Raw genomic sequence first — 27,136 nt, 5'->3', positions numbered from 1 at the left:
CCTTTTTGATCTTTGCAGAAGGCTTTAAGTGCTTCTAAGAAGCAAAAATTCTGGAAACAAAACTTCTGAAATATATATATGTTTTTAAATTAGGGTTCTGTGCTCTCCATGTTAGCAGCTAGATGGACAATCAGCCCTTTAGTTCCAAGACTCTGAACCAGAGTACTGCATCAATATGTCTGTCAGTTTTCGACATGGTATGTTCCAGCTTCTTTTAGGGATTTCACTCTGGAGCACTCATCTCAAGAAAGAATCTAATACTTGGAGCTGTATTGTCTGTTCACTTTTCCCAGGGTTCATCTGCAGAATACAGTAGCATTCAAATAATGTAGAGTCTTATCCTTATCAGTGAGCCATAAGAACTTGAATATAGGTATTCTGCAACTCTAAATACATGTTAGGAAAAAATCTTTAAGTATCCATAATACCAAATTTGAAAAAACTGCTTTGCTGCCTTACAGGTTTTTAAAAGTTAGATCTCAAATGTTAAGAAAGTGGAAAAAATTTTGGTTACCCTTGAAACCTTTATTTGCATCATTGTGCATATATGTTATGATACTTATTTAAAAAAATATTTTAATTGCAGAAGAACAATCTTAAATTCAAACTTTATATTTCAGAAATATATATTTCTGAAATATAAAAAACTGTACCTGAGGGCACACAATTAGATCACATTTAGGACTTTAAATGTGGCCATGCTGGAAGGAGATGTGCCTTCCTGTTAAAAGGATAATTTGTTAGTCAGATAACTTGGAGTTGTCTTCCTAGTGCTGTTTGTGTTTGGTCTTGCAGTAAGCTTAAATGTATATGATGAAATGTCCCTTAAGGATGTGTTCATTTTATTTTCAATTTCATATTAACGTTTTGTGAAGTCCATAATGACTACTTTTTTTTTTTTTTTTTATTAAGGGGAAGGCCGAAGCTTAATTACTGGAACAAAGAATAATGCTGAGTTGCAGGGTACCCTTGTGCATTGTTCTCAGGGCTAATTTTCTATTCTAAGAAGTGCCAGAACACTACTATGGGCACACAGATGAATGTGCATCCTGATATTGCCAGCAGCAGGGCCCTGTATTTCTCAACCATTCTGGCACAAAAGTAGCTGTGTTCTTTTGACTCCTGTTAATAATTAATTTGAGCTGTGCTCTCTGTGCAAGTGTAGCATCTTCTTGAGAAAACAGAAAGATGCTACATAAATCAGATGACCTGTACCTGAGTTCTCCTGGTTGCAGAAATAGAGGACAAAATTAGAAGCCTGTAAGCTTACAGATAAGCAGCCTTACACACAAATTTTACATATATTTTATTGTGTGGGTTCCAAGGAAGAATGCAGCTGAAAATATAGATTTTTGTTTACAGTGCTGCTACATTGATCTGGATGGATGTTACCACATATCAGAAAGAGTGAGGAGCAGTGGCAGTGTTGTTGTTTTTAAAAAAAAAAAAAAAAAAAAAGAATGTGTCATGTCCATTAAGGAGCTCTTGCACCTTATTTCTGAGAATTAATCAAAAAAGGACTCATGTTCAGTATAAAGAGTAGAATTAACCTTCAGTGGGCACTAAGAAACGTGGCAGTTCTAAATGTAGGTTTAAATCTTGCTTACTGTGTATATGCAAGGACTGTTGCTGAAACTGGAGTAAACAAAATACGGCCTTTTGTTTCCAAGAAAATCAGCCTCCAAAGTCCTTAATGAATTTGGTAGGACCAAGTAATTTCTCTTCTCCAGACAGGGATATACCAAGAATGGACTGATAGAATCCAAATGAAATATTTACTGATAGGCTTTTACTTTTGATAGCAGAATACAAAAGATGTCATTTAATACTGCAGGTGAGCATCCAAAGGATACTGGCAAATTTTTGAAATTGCATCTCTTGACATAGTGAGTATTTATACTTGTAGATTATAATTCTAAGCATTGGTGAACAGATGCTCCTTTGGGGAGAGAGGGGGAAAAAAAAAAAGTGACAGCTGATGCAGTCAGGTATATAAATGAAGACAAAAATACTACAGGCTTGTTTTCTTCTACTTTGAATTTGTGTGTATATTTGGGTGCATTATCTACGTATAATGGAAAAAAGTTTGGATTTTTAGTTTTATTGTATATTTTGATGTCATATCAGCAAATGAACAATTAACAGACCTTTAAAGTGCGTCTTAACTCTTCACAGTGAAGCAAATACATCTGAAATCATATTGCTTATTATATCGTTTGCTTGAAAGGACTTACTAATTAGAAACAGAACAAGTTGGGACAACTCTTGTGCTGGCTATTACGATTTCTGAGCAGGGTTATTCAGTGGTCTGTCTCACAGATCTGTTTTCACACAGCTCATCTTACTAATGCCTTTTTATATATGACATTAAATGACTAATGTATCTTCTCCCATTTTTTTTCTATGTCCACATCTGTGAACTGCATTCTTTCTTGGGATGTGTTTCCTGCTTAGTTTATTAAATGTCTCTATTTTTTTTGTTTATTTCTTCATTCGTGGTTAGTGGTAAAATTTGACTTATTGAATAATAGTAGGCAGAGTCACCTCATTACAAGAAAGCAAGTTTTGCTAGTGGGAATACTGTATGTCAGTTTAAAACCGTTTATTGCACAGGCTAAAGAATGATGCTTTCCTAGCTTTAATTCTCCTGAATTTCACTTTCACTTTCACATGACCAGCAACTGTGGAAGGGCTGATATTACAAGACACTGGGAACCGTTCATATTCTAAGCGCTGTATAGCCTAAGCTCTGAGCAGTGTTAGTTGACGTGGAGTTTGAAATGCTGTTGGCCATCTGGAGTCCTGTGAAATGCAGTATTTCCATCCTACCTGCTACTGAGCTAAGTCAATGGTAGCTACAGTGGATTGTTTTGAAATTCGTTGGATTTGACGTTTCATCTTCATGGCATAAACTATAAGTGTCCCCACAACTTGATAAATGAAGCAAAAGAATGATTCTTCTTGGCTTCCTTATAAAGACTGATCACCTTGGATGTTTTGGCTGAAATGTCAGGAGGTTCTTAACTCTTCAGGCAGTAAGCAAATATATTTATTTGTGTTGGTTTTTTTCTTCCACAATTTTATTAGTTTATGAAAGCAACATTGATTAATATATGTAAAGTTTCCAGGACTCTCTTTGTAGACCCCGTACTGGTTCAGCATACTTCTTTGGCAGCTTTTCTTGGCAAGAATTGTACAACTCCCATGCTAAAAGGTAAAGGCTGACTTTGGGTTCATAAATGTTATTGTCAGAACTCTCATTGACTTCAGTATTGCAGCATCAGATGTTATATCTGAAAAATTTCTGATGGAGTTAGATAACTTCCTTTCAACAGAAAACTGTCACTAGTGAGTTTTCAACTGAAATTCCATTCTCCCATTCTCAATAGAAAAAACAAAGGAAGATGCTGCTTGTGCTCCCTTGGGAAATTACCCCACTTTTCGCCCCCCCACCCCGTGTGTGTTCATATATATGCACTACCACCTCCCCTCCCTCGTGCCAAACACACGTGCACCCACACGTGCACACGTAAAAATAGCAGACGGAGATGGGTCTGCTGCTCTGTCTCTTATATGCATCTAAACGGCAATTCCTTTTCCGGAAGTGGTTTTATGTAGCTGTCTGATTGTACTTCAGAGGTTTTTAAATTTACTTTTGGAAAGACTGACCTACCTTGATAGCTGGCTTCTTCACCAGCTGTATGAAGAACTACGAAGGTTTCTTCAAAGGGTCCATATTGCGTGTCTGGTAGAACGCTGTCCTGCTGGGTCATGAGATAGTCAGCTATGGGCTGCTCCTGGCCATGGTTGCTTGATAACATGCTGTGAGAAGCTAGACATAAGCAAAACAGAGGAGAACTACTTCAGCTCCGCAACTAAATAAATTAGAACCACTATTTTACATATAGGTCTTAAAATAGCCTTTCCTTTTGGAACATATTAACAAAAAATGGTGTATTTTTCTAAAAGCAATTCAAATTACATTATTGCAAAGCAAGAGTGTATTTCTTAGTGATTTATGTACTGCCCCCTCACAGTGAATTTACATGCTATTTGGAGGTGAGATGAAGAATTGGTAGCTCTAAACAGAGGCAAAATTGAATTTAGAATATTTAAAAGTGTCTTAGTGTTTTTCATACCCCTTTTCCACGGAAGCTTATTCAATCAATGAACAAAAGACAAGAGGGCAACTAAAACACCTTTCTGATTATGTTTCTGACTTTAAAGTTCTGTCTTATTTCAACATAAATATATGTTAGGCAGTTGAGAGCAGACTGAGGAGTGCAAGTCTTTAATCTTACTCTCATAGTTTTCAGCCTATCTACATCAGGGATTTTTTTTTTTTTTTTTTGCTATGGTCTTCAGCCGTTTGAAGAGAGTTTCAGTTTCAGCATCCTCAGAAAACACTAGCTGAGCAGCTTGTCTATGTCAAGTAGTGGGAGAATGAGATTATTTGTTAGCGTGTTCTGCATGTTATTTGCATGTTATGCGTGTTAGCATGTTATTTGTCTTACAGTACAAATAAGTTAATGCCCAGAAGTTTCTTTATGCGTGAATATTTAATATTTAATGTTTTCTGTTGATATAGAATGAGAATGGGTTAAAACGTGAAACAAACTGATTTGTCAAAATTGACTTTTTTAAACACGTATGTGAATCTCATTCTCTGGTTACACCTTTAGGGAGGTTTTGAATTTTTCATGTCACCGCTTGTGCTAGTAAGATGCGGATGTGTCACACTCATGGTTCATTGTGGTAAACTTTCCCTTCATCCTACCCCCTGTTGTAATAAAGGAATTAACTACACGATCTCTTAAGATAATGGAACTAGTCTTTTCATAACTTTTCAAAACATTCTTTTACCTAGTATCTCTTTTATAGAAAATGTGATACTATAGTTAACTTGTATGTAGCAAAATTAAATGATGGGGGAACCCTAGAGTGCCTTTCTGACGGCTCAAACGGCTGTTTCATCCCTGTTAGATACTGATTAAAAAATAAACTACTATTAGTAAGTAGTTAACATTTGACAGTCATTTCTCAAGTTCGGGAAACATTTCATGTTAGAGAAGCAGGAATAAAGCCTTCAGAAGGGAAGTAGTTTAGTGGTAAAATGAAGTGCCTCTGCGTTTTGTTTCAGGGAAGTAGTCGTGTTGTAAAATCCATTTGTATGAAAATGGACAGATCCATAGGCTGTATGCTAATAGACTGGTAAACTTTTTCAAATGTTAGCATAAGTAAGTCTGAATTAGGTCTAACGTAATATCAAACAGCACTGACTTTTTTTCTGTAAATTTTTAAGTTGATGTCATTGTGTATTTTTTGCAACGGGGCTGTGTCCCAGTCCATAGCAGAGGAGTGCCCACACCAGTTAAAGGGCATTTGGAAAAACCAATTATTCTCCTTGGGACTTACCAAAAAGAAACGGGTTCATTTAGGTGGTATAGGATTACAATACTCAGACGAATGGATTTTACAAATAATACAACTTTACTAACTCTAGCTAAATGATTAGTACAAACATATGATAACTATATACAGGGGTATTTACAGGAAGTTTCCAGGAAGGCAACAGCGAGGCAAATAAGGTCACAAAGTAAATAAGATTGTAAGTAGTATGGACGTGCCCATACAAAAGGGAAGGATTTAAAGGTGGGAGGTTGCCCTGATCAGGCCACGCTGGGCAGGCATGCCGATCCCCAGGAACTAAGCTTGTAAAGCGATCTAGCCGCACTGGATGGTGTGCTGATCATCCCCGGTATAAACCGTATCTGTGATCTGGCCACACCGAATGGTGTGCTGGTTAACTTACAGACCCTCGTGCGGCTGTGTGGAGAGGGCGTGTCCTGCTCTGGTGTCCCCTCCTAGGAGGGAGCCGGGCGTGTGTTGGAGGAACACGGTTTGGTTTCCGTGATCTGGTGCTTTCGTCCCCAACGATGGCTGTTCAGCAGCCTGTGGAGGGAGGTCGTTGACGCCGCTCTGCTAAGGCGAGGCTATGGCCCCAAGTGATTTTGCTCTTATGAGCCCGGGGGCTCTAAGTGATTTGGCTCTTACAGCCTCGCTGCCTCTTCTTTGTTTTCGCTGCTCATCTATCTTCCTCTCCTCCTCCTGTCACCGGCACCAGCTCCAGCTGCCCCCTGCCAACAACAACATGCAGTGCCAGCGGCCACCTTTCATAGCCCGGACCCAGTTGTGGGCGTAGTCATACGAGGCCTTTTTCCTGCTGGCTCTTAGGATGCTTTTTGGATCCTCTCACAGGTTGGTCCAAATCTGATTCCTTCATTTGAAGGTTCTGGAGTGTTCTTTTGGGTGACAGTGGCAGCTGCCTGTGGCATGTGCTATTTCTCCAGGGTGTGAAGCCTGTCAGGATTCAGCTAACTGGGCAGGGGTCATGCAGAGGTCAATTTCTGTTAACTTAATAGGTATTTATCTAACAGGGCCCCTAAAAGCATAACAGGCTGTTAAAACTGTAGGAACGTATGTTAAATGGAGAGAAATAAGCTGAAAAGTTTACCCTTCTTTCTCCTCTCATTTCAGAATGTTTTTGCTACCATGCCCTTTCTTACTTGTGTTGCTGGTTATCATTTTATGTTCATTTATATTTCAGAAGAGTCCATAATCTCAGCACTTAAACTTATGCATAATTTGTTGGCATGTCTTATAATCTTATGAAATCAGTGGAATTCCTTACCTGCTTTTAAGTAGCTAGGGGGTTTTTGTAAAGACTGAGGAAATAGCAGTGTATTTCAAGATGTTTTTGTCCGTGTGGAATAAAAAGGCAGAGTTAATGTTGTGTTCATCAGCTGATGGTTTCTGTGACTGTTGATGGAAACGTGTGCATTTTTTATTGAGGGATTGGACAACAGAAAACAGATTAACTGGCTACAAACATAGAATTAAAATACTGCACTAATTCTTTGAGAGTTTTATCATACTTAAAATAAGGATATATTACTTAATTTGGGTTTTTTTTTTTGTAGACGTGGAACTTCTTAACAGCTCTGAGGTAATTTGTCGAAGTGAATTTGTAAACATTGTTCATATTTTAGTGCATGGATCTGGATGCTGTTTGAATTTGAGCAGCATAACTATTTATCCATTAGTGATAACAGCTATTCATTACAATCTGGAAAGATAGAAATGCCATTAATTGAAATGTCCATGTCCTTCATATGGCGTCATCTGTTATTTTGCGGGAGAGTTCAAGTCGCTTTCTCCTCGTGTCATGACTGAAGTTACAGCGACCACGTTGTCCAAGCATTGTTGGCACTGCTTATCCTATTTATCTTGAAAGCATAACGCAGCTCTCTGGATGGTGGTAGCAGGGGGTGCTTGCTGTTGACAGACAGCAAGGAGGCTGTTACATGTCACTCTACTGCTATATCTTAGCCCTCTTCCAGTTCTGACCTCAAATGTGGATGTTTGGGGAATGTTTGTTAAAGGATAACTGCTTACTAATATTTATTGCCTTATCAGTCAGTCATGGTTGGAAGCATGTGGTTGCGGAGTGAAGAGCTTTCTGTTTTCAGATCTAGTTAAGAAAATATAGTCCTCCTTACAGAAAGCAGTGCCTCTCCCATAAGCTTAGAAGTATTCTGCTTCTTTGAAAGTAGACTTCAGTATATTCAGATATTCTGTAGTACAAAGAGCTGCAGAGTGGGGTGGGCTGTCTTACGAAGTGTGTCCCGTCTAGAACAGTTTTGGTTCAGGATCAGATGTGCATGTAGACTGCAGGGTTTCTATCGGTGCACCTTCCTTTTGGCGGTTGCGCATTATTCAATTTATTATTCCTTTTTGTGTCTATCATATTTAAGTTCACTCAGCAGAATTAAACTGCAGTTGAAAAGGATCAGCTCTCAAGAGCTCTGAGCAGTAATTTGTAAAAAGAAAGGAGCTCTGAAGTGAGAGGTGCCCCTTGTGACTTTTTCAAGTGAGGTGCTGGAGCACTCAGCCTAACTCACAGAAGCTTAAGGATGAATTCAGCACTGCTTAAAAAAATAGCATTTCCTTTAGAGCTGTCTGCACTGCAAATAGAGCTGTGCTTGACTGACCTGCCACTGTGTATGGCAAGTGATAGGTGTAGCTCCCCACGTGAGGAGTGTCTCAGGCCACCAGTGGAAGGAGTCCTCCTTGCCCATAGCAGAGGTTGTGCTTCCCTGTGGGACTGCATGCTCCTGGTGAAGGGCTAAGGCTGTGGCTTAGCAATGGATGGGTTTGAGCTCTGGCCCTTCTGCTTGTGGGAGCATATGAGCTCCACCTCTTATTTTTCCCCTAAACTCCTACTTTGTATTGGGAAGCCTGAGGCTCTGCCATCTTAGTGCCAGGGCTGATGGTTCAAGTCCTACCTGCCTCCCAAGCCCCTCTAAACAAATTTGCCCGTCTTTCCCATTTTAATCTTCAGGTAGTATTATGCATTTTTTTTTGTTTTTTGGGGGTGGGGTTGATGAGAGTTTTCATTTGCTTATATAAGTAATCTCATAGATTTACTTTAGGTACATATGAACCGAGATTTGAGGTGCGTGGTAGTCTTCAACCTAGCAAAGGCAGGAATGCTTTGTGCTAGAGATCTGAAAATCTCTTGAACTGGCTTTGCCATTGAAATGCATTTGCCATGTGGAGTCAGATTCTTAGTTAAATTTTAATCTTCTCTTTTGGAGAACTGGAAATAAAACCTGCTGGTTTTGTTTTAAAAAGAGGAGGAGGCAGACTTCGTGGAGATACAGATTCTTCTCTCTGTCTTAAAAATGCATCATCTCCTACCCAGACCCACCTTTTACAGTAGTGCAACCTACTGCATTTGCATTTCAGAGAACTTTCTATCACTGTGAAAATGGAATGATTGCATTGCTGTTTTGTGTCAGTAATTATGATGTTTGCCTGGACTCTGCTAGTAGTTGAGCGGAAATGTGACTGTAGTAATACCCAGGGGCGCAGCTTTTTTATTTGTATATATTGTATGTGTGCGTAAATGTGTTTGTGCATGCACGTATATAAACAAAGCCCCCTCACCAGCCTAAGGAATAGCTGGGTCCACTTATTAATATTTTCTTAGGAGATAAGTAAAGTTTCTCAAACTTCTTGGACTTCTAGCATCTAAGCTTTTGAACGTATCTGCTATTTGTTTTGGAGTACCAGGCTATTCTCTTTTAAAGTTAAAACACTAACACACTGGAACGAGGCCTTTGTCTGACATTTTTCGGGTTATTTCAGATGACTTGAGATAGATTTCACTTTCTTCAGTCTTGTTCCTCGCTTTCTTCTCGCAGAGATGATTTAAAACTTTAGAACAAGATATTGCAGAGAACAATACATTTGAGGCTGTAGGTAGATATATGTCTATATTTCCATGTATGTATCTATGTTGGGGGAGGGAGCTGGTGATGGATATGGTTAGATTTACTCTCTCTAGTGTCTGCTTAATGTCCCCATGATTTGACTTGCTAGCCTTGGCATAGCATCTGCGTAACTTAAGTCTGGAACCTGAAAGTAGCATCTTTAGTTCTAATAACCTAGGCTTTTTCTTGGAATTGTCCATTTTCTTATATTTGGGAGGCTTCTGAGATGCTATTGCATTGCCTTTGTACTTGTTTTTCCCCAAATTTCTTTTAAAACTAAGCTAATTATTTCTCTAAGAAACTCGGATAGTTCAGCACAGCTGTTCACAGGAATTGCTCACTGAGTGTGTCTCAAACAGTGTTTGTGCAGTTGCTACATAGCAACTTTGCATTTGCTGCACAGAGACTTTCTCATCAGCAAGGAATGTAAAAGACATGGTTAAGGTGCCTTCTCTTCAGTCCTGCTTATTCCTTATTTCCGTGAAACCTGAGGTGATGATTACGCAGTAATTTTATATATAGACCCCTTTTCTGAAAAGAATTCAGTATTTATTGTTTTGATAAATGACTAAATCTTGCCCGTGATATTTCAAAAATAAGAAAGAATTAATTGAAATTAGTGGATTTACATTTGATCAAAACCAGAGTATTGCAGTGTAACTACAACTAGCCACGGAGTTAATGTCTAACATGACTGTAATTATTATCAGCTTTAATAGTTGAAAAAAAAGTCAACTAAGTTTTCTTAGTTACTTCAGTTTCTCTGAAACAGAAAACTAATGATAAGAATACGTTCGTATGTTTTAATTGTGACTATGGGTAACTGTTGTAAAATGTGCAATTCATTGATGCAAAAGTTAACGTTAGACAGTTGACACGGTGTTTTTATACATCGTTATATAAAGACATGTAGTGAAGCAATTAGTCCTTCATTAGTTCTAAGTTACTTCAAATGCTTTGAAATACTGATGTATTTAATGTTTAATCATCAAGGAAATATATCTTCTAATGGTGTTAACTTCAGGGAGTTAAATTAAATGCACTCTCATGAGGCTCATTTCAATGAGATAAACGGTCTCCACAGCTGCTGGGCCACAGAAGCTTTCATGAGCTTTTGGGGCTCAGTAGCAATGCAGGCTGTTCAAGATCTTGCTCATTTTTCCATTTCTTAGTGACTGCAGAATGCTATCTCAAAAGTCTTCTGCTATTGCACATACTGGAGTGGAGCTGCTGTCTGCATTCATCCTGAGTGTCGTTATACTCAGGATGCCTTTTTTTAGTGCTTCCCGTGACTTCTTTAGTTACTCTAGCCGAAAGTTTTAAGTTAGACTTACGTATTAAAACATGTTGTTTGACTTCTACCGTTTCATAACTCAATATTGTAAAAATAGGCCTGAAATTTTTAGTTATGGGACAGGAGGTTTTGTTTTGATTTCCTTTAGTTTTGTCTCTTGTTTGTTTGTTTTTCCAGTTCGCTAAGCCAGCTTTCATGATGAATCTCTTAGAGGTTAATGTCTTCCAGTCTTTCTACTCTTGAAAGATTTTTTTTTCCAAAGGAATTCTTGAAAAAAATTACCTTCTTTGACTCTGAAAGTTTGTTACCTTCTTTCCTCTTAAGGCCTTCCTAAAATCTCACTTGAGCTAGACTGGAAGTAATCAAGCAGAATAGATGTGCGTTCCTGTGTATCTTGTAGAGGATAGCGGTTCTGTGGAAAGTCTTTGTTAATGAACTTGTATCTGATACGTATGTGGTGAAATTATGGATACGGTATATAAAAGAGCATAACTGGGGAAACTGAACTGTAAAAGGAACCAGTTAGGAAAGTTGGAGAATTTCCAAATGCAGATGTTCTTTATTTTTACATGGTAAGGATTTAGTATGCATTCATAAACTTAATTTAAGAGATTTCTGATTAAGCGCTAAAGGCATACCTCAGACAAAGGTTTGCTCTGGGTTAATTAACCTGTTAATCTGAGTGGGCTATCCGGTGTTGATGTAGAGTCTGCACATCAGCATGGAATGGCCTTTTTTTTTTTTGTTATGTATTACAAAAATGTTTTTTAATCCGCCACGAATACTAAGTCTGTGTTAGGTCATCAGCTAATGTAAATTTCAGTTGTTTCTTTTCAGCAGAGAAAGATTACTGAACATCTGGACCTTTAAGACATAATATCTTTCTCTTTATTTATTAATAACTACTTTGCAATTAATTTTGACCTTCTTATGAAGTTATGCTGACGTTCAGCCTTCATTGCTGTTTACCCAGTGCTGCTAGGAAAACAGTACTTTATTTTTATAGCATTATATTTCTTCCTAAAATGCATTTTTCTGAATGCTTAAAATGAACAGTGTCAAATTACAGTCTTTCATCTCTGTGGCAATTAGTCATTGATGTCACTGTAAGATCACTGTGCAATAAAGATGTTATAATACAGCATTCAGATATTCAGACATTGACTCTATGTAGACGCTTTCGCTAGGGATGTTTGCTCAAGGTCTTTGTTAGACAGAAATAAAACTTTGATGTGAAAATAGTTATATTCAGCATGTGTGAACAGCATTAGCTAATTATTTTTCCTGATATGTTTGCAAATTTAAGACACTCCTCCAGTTCAACTCAGTTGATGGAACGAGAAAGTGGAGAGCAAGGTATCCTATCTATCATGTTTCAAGCAGCGTGAGGCTTCCCTTCTATATGTATTTTTCTACTCTGAAGCAGATGGCATCTTCTGAGATACACAGGGAGGAGTAGAGGTGGGGGGGCATTCACAGCTGATTGTTAAATCAAAGGGAGAAAGACTGTTACTAGGCCTTTTAGTTTGTAAACGTTTCCCCAGTCTTTCTGCAAAATGAATTGCAGGGGAATAGTAACATAAGTTTGCATATGCTCTCTCATATGCCCCAGGAACTAACAGTGATAGAATCCAGAAGAAAGGAAGAGGCATGGTGTGGAAGTTTACACTTCTTCAAAATGTTTTGTATGCTACATGGCTTTGCATTACACAAAAGGACATGTGTACACATGTCCATGGACATGTGTACACATGGACAGCTGTACACATAAAGCTGGCAAATAAAAATGAGGAAGAAAAAAGCTTTCAGAATGGAAAAAGTTCGATTATTTCTTGTAAGAAAGTAGAGTTATATAAGCTGGTGAGTAGTGGAGAGAGACATACCGCATCTATCTCACTGCCTAATAGTGATGTAGGGGATTGGTGTTGAGCTTATGTATGCTGTGGTTAGATACTCTCATAAGACAGTAGTGAAGTTACACCATTTGTTTTCAACTTAGTAGTTGTGATGTGATTGACTTCCTTATGTAATGAATGACTTTATGAAGGCATCATAAAGTTGCTGTGAATTTCAGAATGGAGATTCAACTAAAAAGTATTGTGAACATCCAGCTGTCACTCTTGGAAAATAAATGAATTGGCATTACATGACTTAAGAGTTTTTCTGATATTTCCTTAAGTGAAGAAGAATTCTAGTTCTTTATTGAGTAAGATCATAATCATGATGCTCTCCTCAGAGCTCACAAATGTCTTCAGTTTTGTTGACAAAAATTTTTCTGAACAAGTTTTTGTCCCCTCTTCTCCCCCCGCCCCCAGCTTTGAAACATGTCAAGGAGCAGTTGTCTTGTTATCAGATGGTTTGACAGCTTTGATGCTGAGTGACAAATAAATAGATCAAAGTAGAATGCATATGAAAATGTGTTAGCGAGAAAGCAGTTCTTAAGCATTGAAAAAGAAAGATCATTTTCACGTATTCATAATTAGAAGTCTCTAGGAGTTCAGTGTATTTAGCCCTGCTCAAGACCAGATCCTATTTACATGCAAGCTAGACCAAACTTTCAAAGTCTACCGACTCATTGCTGTCTTAGAGGATAAGCTGCTGGATGTTGTGTAAGACTTTGCTGCAGTAGCCCTCAACCAGCTTTTCCTTCTGTGTGAACGTTAAGTGAAAATTATTTGGGAGGAACTGAAAAACATATGTTCATTTAATTGAGGGTGGGGGGGGAAAGGCTGCAAAAGCAAACACAGAAACAGGAAGCTAATTATTTCCATTTCTTAGGGTTAGCTGGGTTTCCAGCTTAACAGGTTACTTTGCCATGTTGGATACAGCTGTTTAAGGTGCGTTTAAGACACGTTTTCCTGTAACTTTAAGTATTCTAGTCTTAAAATGGTTTATGTCCTATGGAGGAGCTATGAACCTTTTTATGCTCCAGTCTAAAACAGTCTATTAGTTAAATTTGTAGATGAGACTGTAATTTTTGATGTTCTTGACTGGTACCCATGTCTGATTTTTTTCCTATCCTTGTCTTGGCTTTGATTTGTCGGGAAATTCCATCTTGGACTTGTAAAGTCTTCCTTACAAAAATGAATTATTAAGAATTTCCTGACTGACTTGAAAGATGAGGACTTAGACAATTTGTTAATGTGTGTTGCTTGTGTTATTTATTTAAAAAGCAGAAAAGTTTTGAAACTATAAATTTTTTATGCACCTTTGAGGGTTTTTCCCCTGTTCCTATTTTTATTTTCCTTGCTTCCATATATATTTCTTTTTTACATGTTTTCTTTTCTTTTTTTTTTCTGTTTTTCCTCTCTCATCTTATCCCTGCAGTTTGCATCCTCCAGCCAGATCCTTACTTCAGGTTGCTTGAGATAAGTTAGCACGAGGGAAAATGGACCATAAACAGCTTACAGGAGGCTGATGAGGCACAGGGAAATGATCTTCAACACAGATGGCCCTCCTGCTCCAGGATCTCCAAGGAAAAGTAGGTAAAGATGTTTATTGGTTTCCAAAGGAACCTTTTTTATTATGCTATGAAAAAAATGAGTGATGCTTTTTAAGTCTTGTATGTGTGATGTGCCATATTTCATTATATTCACCTGAAGAGTTAAAGTATAAACCAGAAAGCTCAAGACGCTTTTGGAAAAGAGAGCAATTTACTGAGAGTAGGAGTGTAAGGAGTAAATACTGGATTGATAGCAGGATGACTGGTTCTCTGCTTCTGGGACTGGTTGCCGCCGTCAAGACTGTGGAGGGTGAGTATGGGGTTTCAGCTTTCTGGTGCTATGTTGGTAAAGAAGGTTGTTCATGGAGGAGGAACACTGCATGAATAAGGGCAGAGCTGGACCATCCAGTAGAAAAAGCCATCAGAGTGAAACCGGTTGGAAACATGTTTCAAGCATGCAAATTTCCAGCAGTTTTCATTCTCATACAGCTCTTGACTGCAAAATACTTGGAAGACCAAGCTGAGTGATACAGGTGAGATATTTGAATGCTTTTGGAAAGCCCACAATTTTAACTTAGCAAACAGGTGGATATGAGCAAGAGCATTGAACTCCTTACCCTTGTATGACATGCGAGGTTACTACTTGTGACGCAGACTTTGCTTTTGTATTATACTGATAACTTTAAAATTGAAAATGTTGAGTATTATATTTCACAAAGTATCCTAAGCATTACAAACTTGATGCTAAAGGAATAGAAAAATGTCAGTCATGAATGATTTAGTGTGTGCAGTGCTGTTCAGAAGTCATAATTTTTTATTTTGATCCTCTGTATTAAACTTCTGTGTTTTGTTTTGTCCTGGGTAGGGTCCACTGGATAGTAGAAATCATTACAGTTTTTGATCAGTGGAACTGACTCACGCTTCATAAATATAGAACAGAGTTCAGCCGGCCACAGTGACATAATTCTGGAATAATGTTAAGTGTGAGAGCATTGTGCAGTATTATCTGATCGGCTTTTTAAAGACTCTCTAGGGATGGCATCCATACTCCTAACCCACACGTAATTTAAGCAGAACTCACAGTAATGTTGAGGGCTACTGAACAGAATCTGTTGCTTGTCATTTTTAAAAAAAACACTTTTATAGCGTGGAGAAAAAAATTCTTCACTTAGTTTCTGATAATTTTTGTTTGATTATATATAGCTAACTATTTCAAAAGGCTGTGTTGATTCTCTGCTGTATAACTGTGAATTTGCTACTGGACGTGCTAGAATTTATTAATACTTGTAACAGATTATTTGGTGAATTTTTTTAATAAAAGCAACTCCCTCTCAGTGGGAGATGAGGTATTTTCCTTTTCTTCCTCCTTCAAATGCTGTGTGACATAATTTGTAGTTCATCTTCTGTGCTTTGCTCCTCAAACAGAGCAGTGCGGGGAAGTTCTTCAGTTGTAGTGGCATGAACGCTTACTTTTTCTAGACTGAAGAATTGATTTGGGATTCTGTTAATGCTGATTATTGGTAATGACCAGTAGACTCCTGCAGAACTGAGTATGAAACCTGTTTTATTGAAGTCTTTCTTCTCTAAGTGCATCCTATGCTTGGTTTAGCTTCATATTTATAAAAAACACCTGGGAATAAATTTAGTTCTCCCTTATAATGATGGAACCTCAAATTGATCAGGATCTTAAGGCAGAACTGCAGAACGTTATCCTATAAGTGGGTAAAAACCACTGAAAAGATTCTGTATCTAAGCAAGAGAAATTAAAGTAGACCACTGAAAGTTTTTAAGGAACTATTGAAGAAGGTTTAAATAAGGTCCATAAGTAAATCATCTGTCCGTGCTTTGTGTTCTTTTTAGAATGGATTTTTTTTTCCCGTGGTGTTGGTCCAGTAAATTTCAATAGTTTTTGCTCTTTGCTTTTCCTGGGAGATTTCCGTGAGTGGCAGTTTCCATTTATGCTCCGGGCTCCCCACTTGCTGTATCTTTCCCACTTTCTCATTGCCCTGCCTTACTGATAGTGTTTAGTTGTCCACAGAAAGAGCAATCCGTCTTTCCTTTAGAAAATTCAAGCTAATCAAATATATGGCTGGCAGGGCTATTCAAAAAAGGCATTTCTACTTTGCTGCCCAATCACAAGCTTTTAAGACAAGAGACTAGAGATAGGAAGAAGAGTACAAATGGATGATACAGGCACCCATATATTATTTATATAACTAATTAGTTTGCACACCATCAAAATTACGTTCCTTGTTTTCTGAGTATTTAAGATCGAATCTGACATTTTTAATGTACTTCACAGCCTACTGAAAATGGGCCCATGTGGAGGGATTGCATAATTCCCTTCTGTTAAGAGAACCTACATTCATCTATTTATACTGGCTTATTGCTAGCTTTGTACAGCTTGGTGCAGATACAGTGGGTTCTGGGATTGGACTCTCAGTTCACTTTCATACGTATGTTCGCAGTAGAAAATTCTGAACTTAAGAGAAGTGCAAGAGCTATCTAGCAGACTCAGGCTTACAGCCTACATGATGCGTATATTAAACAAATTGTAGTGTCTTGCAAAAAGGCCAAAGCGTCTACTTAAAATTTGATTGTAGATTAGCAGGCAGGCAGATACATCAGTTGAAACTGGAGCTGAGTTTGATTTGTTTATATTTACCTAATCATGATTTAATTTTTCTACTGTTAAGACTTAATGCTAAGCCAGTCTGATAATATCATCAAGTTCCTGACAGTTTTAAGAAGCTTCCAAGACAGTAAGGAATAGCAGTCGGGGGGGAAAAAATAACCGTCTTCAGTCAGGAAGGCCAGAATGGGGAAGAGAATTGTCACTCACCAGTTTTGAATAAGTTTAAAAAAGAAAGAAAAACTAGTTTGTCTTTGAAAAGAATCTCAGAGTTCCTATAAAAAAAATTATTACTAAATTCAGTTTCTAATTTTAATTTACCGTTGTTATTCTGGATCATAGCGATTTCCTTGAAGCAAAAACATTAGAGCCAAAATTTTTGCTGTACTTGGTTGCTGCAGTACACAGAGGTGTAGCTCATGTTTGTGTTGTCATGCGTGTGACTCCCTCCTCTCCCCTCCTTCACAAATTTTTACTAATGACATTTCTGTTGACTTGTCAAGGTGTAGTGTTTTCCAGGGACAGTGCCAAATGAATGGTTCTAAGGATAGCCCGTAATAGGAAAAGCACGAAAGACTGTAGCAGACTGTGTTCTGTCCAAACTTAAGTAAAAAGAGGAAGAGGTATCAATGTATATGTCAATGTACCTCTCACTACTGAATGTTTAGCTTTTCACTTTTTATAACCTACTTATTTTTCTTCAGTCCAGATTGTCTTTCCTTTATCTCACATGTGATTATTTCAGTTCTGTGCTGAAATCAAGATTTTATGTTCAAATATAAAGAATGCCTTTACTGAAAGGTGTGGATGAAGAATAGCAAAGGAACAAGAAAATAAAAGAAGAAATCCCCAAACTAGCAATTCCTAGTAGCATAGGTTCATTTTTTATAATTCTCTGGGGATAAAAGGAAAGACTAATATCCACAGATAGTTACCTCTGTCTTGCCAGCTTTCAGCTAACCTGGGTTCACAAATACGCAGTATTCAGAGCTCTTTCACATGTACATACAGCCTCTTTACATGTATGGCTGAAAGCGTGTGAGTACTAACAGTACGAATATTTTCAGTTGTTACCCATATTCGTTGTATGAGATGGCTCTTCCATGCAAGTCTGTGAATCACATACCATCATTTTAGAAGACATATGCCACTTACACAATGTTTGGATATGTCACAAGTATTTTTGTTCCATATTGGTGTGTTTCTTTGGATTAGTGCCTAACTTTGAAAATCAAGCTTAGTATTTACAAACAGGATGGGGAAGTTTTTTCATAATTTGTTTTCAGTGGTGATGACTTGGAAGAAATAGGTGTAGCTTTCATTTGTTTCACTGTTTTATTAAAGGAGAACCTTACTTTCTTTATTAAGTATTGGCTGTGTACAGGTATGTTTCTTGAAGTGTATAGATAATATATCTATTCATAAAGTGATACTAATAATTTGTGACAAAGGAGTAAACAGAATGCATGTTCACCATTAGTGTGTTTATCATCTATTGTATTCTTCCAGCTGTTTAACTACTTGTTCTGTAATAGCGAGAATAAATTGTGTATGTTCATTTTGAACTGACATTTCCAGCTGCAGTTCGGCAGACCTGTTCTACTGTACGCATATGAGCAGAAGCCTATTCAAGTAGGAGATCTGGAGCAGCTCAACATATGAGACTTCCAACCAATGTTCATACACCTTTTTGATCAAAAAGGGCAGGGCAGGATTATGACTTGAATTATGTAAAATTCCAGGTGTTTAAGAGGAAGAAAGCAGAAGCTTCTCTCCATCTGAAACTGAGGTAGGTAAAAATCGGAGAGTTTAATCTTTTCATTTCATCATGTAACTGAAGAAAGGAGAGATGGAGAGGTAGCGTAAAGGGTTTTAACTTTTGTGAAGAGCCAGATACCGAGGTATTGATCCCTTTTCCTCTGAAGCAAGTAGAAAGCAGTATTGAGGACCTGTATCAAATGTGTCAGCTTTATGTCACAGACTGAAGACATGATATGTCACTTAAAGCATCCTACTCATGGTGCAGGCTGTGCAGTACACCTTGCTATGCCTGAAGGACTGTTTGTTCATAAGGACTGAAAGCTCAATTTTTTATTGTGATATTTATATGACAAATAAGGTTTTGCTGGGGTGGAGAGTGTTGGTTCTAAAATAACAAAAGGAATTGTTGAAACTTGCCCCCATGGAGGGATAAAATTTTTACCCCTCCCTGACTGAGAAGTCACGCTTGGTCTTGGCAGTAAGCTGCATTCATACCACTATTACTACCAGTCACGTATTGTACTCGTGGATTTGTATTTTGTACTATATTATAAAGCTTGATGCCCAGGAATGCTGGGGAAAGGAGTGCCTTCTCGGCACACACAGATCAGCTCAGATTTATATGTCAAAGTGTGGCTGTAGCCAGATCGTCAGGCTACCGTGTGAGAATGGGATGCACACTGCACGCGTACCTTGTGTGTGTGTGCGTGCGCGTGTCTTTTTCCAAAGAGAAGTGTGGAAATTACAAGTTTTTAAAATTCTGTACATTAACTTGTATGACATCAAAAAGTTTATATCAAGAATCCGTAAATTAAGCTGTAACCTATTTCATTAAGAATATGGCTCTGAATTAAATCATACCAGTGATGTCATAGAGATTTGCATCATACCACTAAACATGGAAAATAGATGGTTTAGAATGTGTTTGTGGAGTAATGCAGTAGTCATGTGGACTAATTGTTAAAGTGACATCAGAAAATTTTACTTCTCAGTATTATTAGTGTTAAACGAGAGCCAGGTCGTGCAAAAACATACCTGAGCGAAGCGTAACTGGTGAAGTAGAGGGAAGGCAAAGAAAAAAATGCTTAAAGCCAAATTTCTTTCTTGGTTATAGCACATTTATTTTGAATGATCTGTTGACTTTAAATGTCTTTAAAAATGCCATTACAGTGGAATTCCGTGTTGTAATTAAAAACACCTTTTTTTTTTTTTTCCAAATTTTTGAATACGGCAATTATCTGCATACTAAGCTGGGGAGAAGATGCTTTTTCATACTGCATAGTGATAAGAAATCTGAAAAAGAAAGTTTGTCTGAATATGCGTTCTTAAGGCTCCATTTAAATGGTTTTGGTTGTTTTAGTTTGAATGAAACTTCTCAATTGTTGTCTTTATTTGAATTCTCTTCTTTCATGGTAGAGTATGGTCAGTTTATACTGACTTAGCAGATATTACAGGTAGATTAGTCAGTCTATAATTTTCAGTAATTAAATTATGAATCGATTTCACAACAGAAGATTTGAGATGCTTAGGTTTCTTAACATCTGTGAATACTTGACACTAAGGATACCTCCTTTATTTCTTTGAAATGAAGGTTAAAAAGTGCAAGTTACTGTGAAAAGGAATTTCAGTGAGTATATTCTTTTCACATTGAAACAATTTTGGGAGTAGTATAATGACTAACAGTATTTAAGGATGCTTAAATTCATGTATAGGAATGTAGTGAATAAATACTATTCTGTGGAGTTTTTTTCCCTATAAAATAGATTTAGTTGCGCTAAGTGAACAAAAGCGTAAGTGAGCCAAGTTCCATCGAGTTTAACACAGATCTCATTTGAATAGGAATCTAGCCTAAGTTGGGGGGAGAAGCTGTTTCATGCTTTGTAAAGCTACACAACAATATTTCTTTTCCTAAGTAGGCCCCTTCTATGTATATGTAAGGGGTTCATTATTCTCATTTCTCTCCTACTCTCTGCCTCTCTCCATCCTTCATGAAGATGTTTTGAAAGAAATATAATTTGAGTACATTTTGTGTTACTTAGCTTTAAAAATGCACAGTTAAAGTGGAAAACCTGTCTAAGCATATCTACCTCAAGTCAAACAACTGATTTATTATTTTACTCTCTCAGTTCTCATTAGAAAAGAAACCGTAACATGATTCCAGAAATCAAGTCCAGGTTCTTCTAACGCTTACAGTAGTATACGTCTGAATAAGATCTGCTGGAGGAAAGGACAATCTAATCTGGCCTGCTGTTATGAAAAATGGCTAGTTAGGGGGTGAAGAGGTGAAGAAAGCCATGGGAAAATTTCTAGATGAAACTTAAGACGTGAGAGCTAGAGAGAGTGACAAGAAAGATTTCCCTCTGAGTAGCAGGACCGTGAGGAAAATAGAAAGCTATTTTTCCAGGAATGTCTCAGACACTTTGGGTCAAAATATTCGTGGGTATGACTATTAGACTGCAGAAGAGTTACCCTGGGTTAACTTGTCCTTGCTATGTCTCTGACAAGGCAAAAATTCCGGCTTTGAAAAGAGAAGACCAGAGATGTATTCTCTTAAGTGTCTCCTCCTACAGTGTTGTGCACCTTTTCCCCTATGTTAGAACTTTTTACCAGGTAGACCCTTGTTTTGGCAATGATTTGTCAGCCTTCCAGGATAAAAGAAAATGATCGCTGAAGGCTTTAGTAAAGAGTGTTGTCTAAAGCCTGAAAAGAACTGTCCACTTTTAAGCTGACCTACGTTTAATTATATGGTTAGAGCTTTTAAGTGAGCTTTGGGATTTGGAATTGGATGAAGCCTGCAATTTCCAGTAATAGCTTTGAGAATGTGAGCTTTGTGACCTCCTATATATTTAGAATTGATGTTGCATGCCTGACACTGCCTAACTGTATATAGTCTTGCACAGCAGAATACGCAGTGACACAGAAAGCAGAAGTTGACAATTTTAGGTAAGTTGAAGTCCTTTGCACATTTAGTAAGTGCAATACATGGGCCAATAAGTATGCCAAGTGCTTACTTTGTACTGTAGTTGTTGCAATAGAGCTGAGTAACAATGATTAAAACGCTGCATTCTTGAGACATTGGTTAGCTGTTGCTGGAAAAACATCCTGAATGATTCAGAAGCTGCTACCGGTTGGCGTTTCTCATTCCCAAGAAAGCCAAAATGAGGATTCACTCGAGCCGCTTCTAGAAAAATATTAGAGTAGTGAAGCGCTATGGTAATAGTGCAGTCTGCTGAAATGACATACTTCTTTGTAAAGTAAAGAAGTAGCCAGTTGGTTGAATTATTTGCACCAGAACAACTCCATTTGCTGAACTGTTTACCTATTTTCCTGTGACAGATGTCTACTCTTTTTACAAGTTGAAATAATGTGAAGCCTAAAAGTACTGGAGAAATGAGATTCTGGTTTCTATACAGGCATTCCAGTTTGAGTGTTTACTGTAGGGCTAAATTGTGGTGGAGGATTGTTTTTGGTTCCAGACTGCATATCCTGCTCTATGTAGCAGAGTGTTTCTGTGCAGGTCGGTGGTCTTTTACTTCCTTTAGGAACGGGAAATGGATCTTGCAGCAGCTAGAGAGGTAGCAGGAGATGAGTCGATGTAGGGAATTTTTAGACACTTACAAACTTGCCTTTCCATGTTGATTGCATGCATGGATCCCATATTGAAAATTACCTGGCAGGGCCGCAAAGCCCTGAAAGCAAAATCTTTTAGCTATTAATAGTTTACTTTTGCATTCAATTCTCTTTCCTCCTGCTATCACCAAAACGCACAGGGTTTTCAGGCAAAAACAAATACCTATTTTCAAGAGCAGAAATTGTTTTCCAAGTATTCATGAATACTCTCAGTCTTGTTTGCTTCACTTAACTGGGGAATGGAAAATGCAACGCGAGAGAAAATATGATTGAAATTGGGAACTAGATGCCAGACTTCAACTTACATACTTATCATCTGATAGCAAGTTCAGAGCTTCATATCACCTTCTTATTGACAATGGCACTCTGAATATGTATTTAAGCATACAGCTGCCTTAATGTTCAAACTGAAGTCACTGATAGTGGGCAACCTTTATTTGTTGAGCAGACCTGTGCGTGGAAGAGTTCTTTCGGTTGTATCGGGCCCACTAGTTGAAAATAACTAAGGAAACACTTGATACTTCATCAGTTGATGTTGTTTTGGGTATAGATGTATTAATTACAATAGTACCTCCTCTGACTGGGCCACTTGTCAATGAGATTCTGACATGAAAACTGATGAGTAAGCAGCAAGCCATGTTTAACGTTGCAGCTTTCATTGCGTTGCTGGGAGCAGCGCTGCTGCCACTGGAAAATACGATGAAGTTATATTCTTGTAATGTATTTAAAATGAGAGTAAGATCAAAATTAGGCCTTTTATTTTCACCGTCTGATTTGCAATTGTCAATAGTAAATTCTGCACTTTCAGACAAATGCGTATCTGAAAGAATAGTATCGACCTTGTGATTTTTATTTTTGTGGTTTTGGGCACACGTTGGCACAGTGTGTGTCACTGGCTGCAGGAAAACTGTTTTCTGTTTCTGGCCTCTTAAAATGGAGAACAGAAAAAGCTACATGAATATTGCTATTGTTAGCATTATAATACTCTTTTACTTAAGGTCAAAAGATGGTGGTGTTTGGTGTTATGCAGAGTCACTGCAGGGGCTGCTTCCTATTTTTTCTTTAATATGATCAGAATTAGTTCTGTAAAACGCTATTCTTTCCCAGTATGTAGGAAGCCTGTAATGACAGTACTAAATCTCTCCTTGAGGTAAGTAGAGGCCAGATAATCTAATGTCTTCAGCAGGAGTCAAGATTTCTTTATTTCGTTGGCAAGACCTGTACTGGTATGAGGCAAAATTCTTCCACTTCATCTAGAGGGCCTACCTGTACCTAGGAGGCAACAGTTTTCTCCCCGCTCTAAGCGTGGAGTCAGAGCTTCCCTCACAGCCATGAATGACTGCACAGTAAATCCTCTATAGGAAGACTATACGTTAGACAAAGCTTACTAAGGCTAAAGTAATAACCATCAGTGGCAAAATCCCATGTCTTGTATTTAGGCATAGCCTCCTGTAAGTGGCAGGAAACACTTGTAATTGGACAATGTCATTTCGGCCTTCAAACCAGCAATGAAAAATATAAATTCCTCCTGTTGAGTCTCTTGTTTGTAGATACCATTTGAAATGCGAAAATGCGAGTAGCACACTTTGTATCTGCCAGTGGTGCTGGTATGCTGTATGTGGTAGCATTCATGTCCATTATTTCTTACGAAGGTGTAAAAATTAAAAAAAAAAAAAAAAAAAAAAAAAGCGTTTGGGTCAGATTTCTTCTGTGTGGAAGACAGAAAGCAAAGGGGGCTAAATAGAACTCCTAACCTTGGCATTTTGGCAGCACGTAGTAAAAGTGGTTGTCATGTACTTCAGAGAGAAATATGTGAGACTTTCTGGTACTGGGAGCAGAAGGTTTTGTATGATGTTAAAGCAGATCCTTTCAGTTCAATACTATTATCACCAGGGTAGAAAAAATATAATGAGAACAGTGCTTCTTCCTGCAATGTGTGAGTTGCACCATTTTATAGCAGCCTGAGGGAACATGAAAAAAATGGTGTATACTGGGAGGCCAGTTGTGGAGGGTATGGAAAGGCTGAGCAGAAAAAGAGAGGAAAAGCAACAAGATTAATTAAAGAAAGCATGTATACTGTAGGGATGGGGATGCTTGGAATAAATGCTAAATGTTTCCACACATGCAGACATTATGAAGAGTCAGTGTGGTGTAGTCATCTCCTACGAGTGTGTTTTTTAAACCTTTAAAACTCCGCAGTCTGTTTTCCCTTAAATTAACCCAATTATGATGCTATTGTGAAACCACACATGCACCTGCATGCACATGCATGCTCACACACAAAATGTTTCTAACATTTGTGGCTTACAGTTAAAGGTTATATACGTGCTAGTAACATAGCCTGCAGCAAATAAAATCTCTGCTTCCATCCGTTTTGAGTTTCACCTCTCATTGCTCTGCTGAGCTCACACTTTGCAACTCTTTTTTCCTACGCCATCTTTTGTCTTCTCATAATCGTCTGTCCTTGGTCTGTGCCGTATCTGCAGGTGTGCTCACTCCCTGCTTTCATCCCATGCTGCCGTACCTTACGTGGTAAACTAAGCAGCAGGATCCACAAATTGCCTCACTCTTTTTTGTGAAGCGTTACGGCAACTGTAGTATCTAAAGCAGTGCATGGTGGCACTACATGAAGGCGGAAGGTATACATGAAAATAAGTCACATACCATTGAGTGCTTTTATCAGTATGCTTAGTATGGGTTCTGCAAAACCTATGCATATGAATTGATTTATGTCTTTTCTTGATTTGATTTGTAGGAGTTATAATTTCACAAGAGTTCTTCCTCCAATTCTGCCAGGGTTGTCTCCTGCTCCCCTGCTATGCAGCCAGAAACAAGCCAATGTGCTGCCCTGAACAGGGGTCAGGTGCCCTGAACGGGGGTCAGGCTTTTTTGTGGGGCCCAAGATACTGAAAGTCCTCCTAAAATTCCATTGCATTGAAATTAGGTCACTGCTGCAAGAACAGAAGTCACTTTTAGATGCTGCTTACGCAGAGACACCCTTTCTGCTGGAGGTCAATGTAAATTGCAGCTCTGAGGCTTAAAGGCAGAGTCTTTCTTCAGTAGCGTAAACACAGTGACTGGCTCTGACTGCTTACGGGTAAGCACAAGCAGGGTCATACAACAGACCTATTAAGTCAAATTTGTGTTTTGAATATACACTTGAACTGTTTCGATGAATTAGAGCTAGGGTGCTAGCTCTATACTTCTACAGATATTTTGGTCACCTGTTGTTTGTTTTATGAGTCATCCATGCCATACATGTGAGATGAGGTGTGTTTGTACGTTGTGCCTCCTTTCCCTTGTGCATCTTCAGTCCTGTGAAGATGCAGTAGGTTGCTATGGTGGTTGAGATTTGCTTCCACTTCTGAAAAGCAAACTCCTTGGCTGTTGGACATTGCTGAGATTTTCCCCCTTCTGAGGGACATCAGATGTAGTTGGAAATAAATCAGAATAAATCACTTGGCAAATTCATTGTTTGTGTCTGGCCTGAATAAACTCGAAACATGGGGAAAAGCCATGAAGCTGTTCTGTCTGTGGTGGGGCAGGAGCGGAGAGACTTTCACGCAGGCCGTTAGGCTTGAGATGAGGTTGTCTGTAAGGATTTTTTTTCCTGTGACGAATTTTCATTAAATCCTTATGACTTCTAGTTATAGCAGCATCTTCCACGTGTTAAATTTTTAAACTCTGAACTTTATCACTGTGTTTTTAACACTGCAGAACAATCCATTTTAAATGCACTGATCCAGAAGCAGTGTCAGGGAAAGAACCGAAATAAGAGAGCGAGCTGTATATCAGTTACTCAGACCTACCAAATAAGTGTGTTTGCAAGATTTAAACAAGTAAATGAAGTCTTTATTTGCTGTTTATTTACTTTAAATAACTCAACTGATAATTACTGGTTGCCTGTGATTATAAAAAGCAAGAGCATAACATAAACCTGTGTGTATTAATACTGATATTTTACAATTATACCATAGGAAAATTCCAGTTAGTTAGAATGAGGCGCTCTTTTGTTGAAATGTAGATATGGATAAATAATGTGTACAAACACTGCTCATTTGATGAAATTCCACAGGTGGGTATTAAAAGACAATACACATGTAAGCTCAGATATCTGGAACAGGCAGGCTGTGTCTATGCTCATCCTTCACTATCTTCTTACTGTGGATACTTTATCAGCAGTGGCAGTAGTGAAAACAAATGGCAGTGTCTTTGTCACTCTGTCATATCATTCTGCTCAGAAAAATGTCTAACTAAGATAAAGATAACAAAAATTCCAGTGACCACTATATGGGTTCTGCTGATTTTTTTGGTAATGGCAAAAAAAATAGTTGTTTCCCCTGAAGTCGGCCTTAAATCAGATCTTTGAGGTCAGTATAATCACTCTTTCTCTGGTGGAAAAAGTTGTAGGTATTGAAAATCAATGCCAACAAAAATTAACAGCTTGATTATTATCTTCTATGGGTGTCCCATTTAGATACTAATGTATGTATTTTTGAGTGCCCGCTTAAAATAACATCATGATGGAAATATTTGTTGTCTAGTGAAAAGTTTCAGCTTACATTGGAATAAAAAATGATCAGACAAATTTCTAGAAAAAAAATTCCAACATCTATTTGCATCACCTCTGATTTAGTCACTTGAGTTTTGTGAAAATATTGCGGAGACTATCCCTGTATGTTTTTCATGCTATACGTTTTCCTTAGCCAGTGCCCTAAAAGGACTTTTGGTTTAAGCCAGTTCTTAAGTCGTAATCAATCTCTTGTACCAAATAATCAATAGCATGAAATAGTTTGGAAGGAAATATTGGCTAATTTTTTTACCTCGTTTTAGAGGCTATTCTAATATATTTATACAGAACATCTGCCCCAGGTGAGCCGTGAGCACGATGGGGTGCAGCCACGTTCCCTTCTCATCCTGGCACACCTTTGTGCTCTTGTTTGGAAAGAGGAGAATTTAACAGTCAGCTACAAGGCTGAGCAACAGAAACGATGTGTTTTTAAAAAAAAAAAAAAAAAAAAAAGTCAGGGAAATTTTACCTT

At 38.0% G+C, this 27,136-nt stretch overlaps 1 long non-coding RNA gene across 2 annotated transcripts in view; it reads left to right on the top strand.

Annotated features, from left to right (window-relative positions):
• The window catches only part of LOC104143969 (uncharacterized), a 426,624-nt gene that overhangs the window by 228,900 nt on the left and 170,588 nt on the right, over positions 1 to 27,136 (top strand). For both annotated transcript variants that reach the window (XR_011143208.1, XR_011143209.1), the window contains one exon: positions 13,957 to 14,110. This is a non-coding gene — a long non-coding RNA (uncharacterized lncRNA). The remainder of the gene's footprint in view (positions 1 to 13,956; positions 14,111 to 27,136) is intronic.

This window comes from Struthio camelus, chromosome 10 (genome assembly GCF_040807025.1).
Source record: "Struthio camelus isolate bStrCam1 chromosome 10, bStrCam1.hap1, whole genome shotgun sequence".
NCBI lineage: Eukaryota > Metazoa > Chordata > Aves > Struthioniformes > Struthionidae > Struthio > Struthio camelus.
The sequence above is the reverse complement of the archived record's forward strand: the minus strand, read 5'-3'. Positions and strand labels throughout refer to the sequence as shown.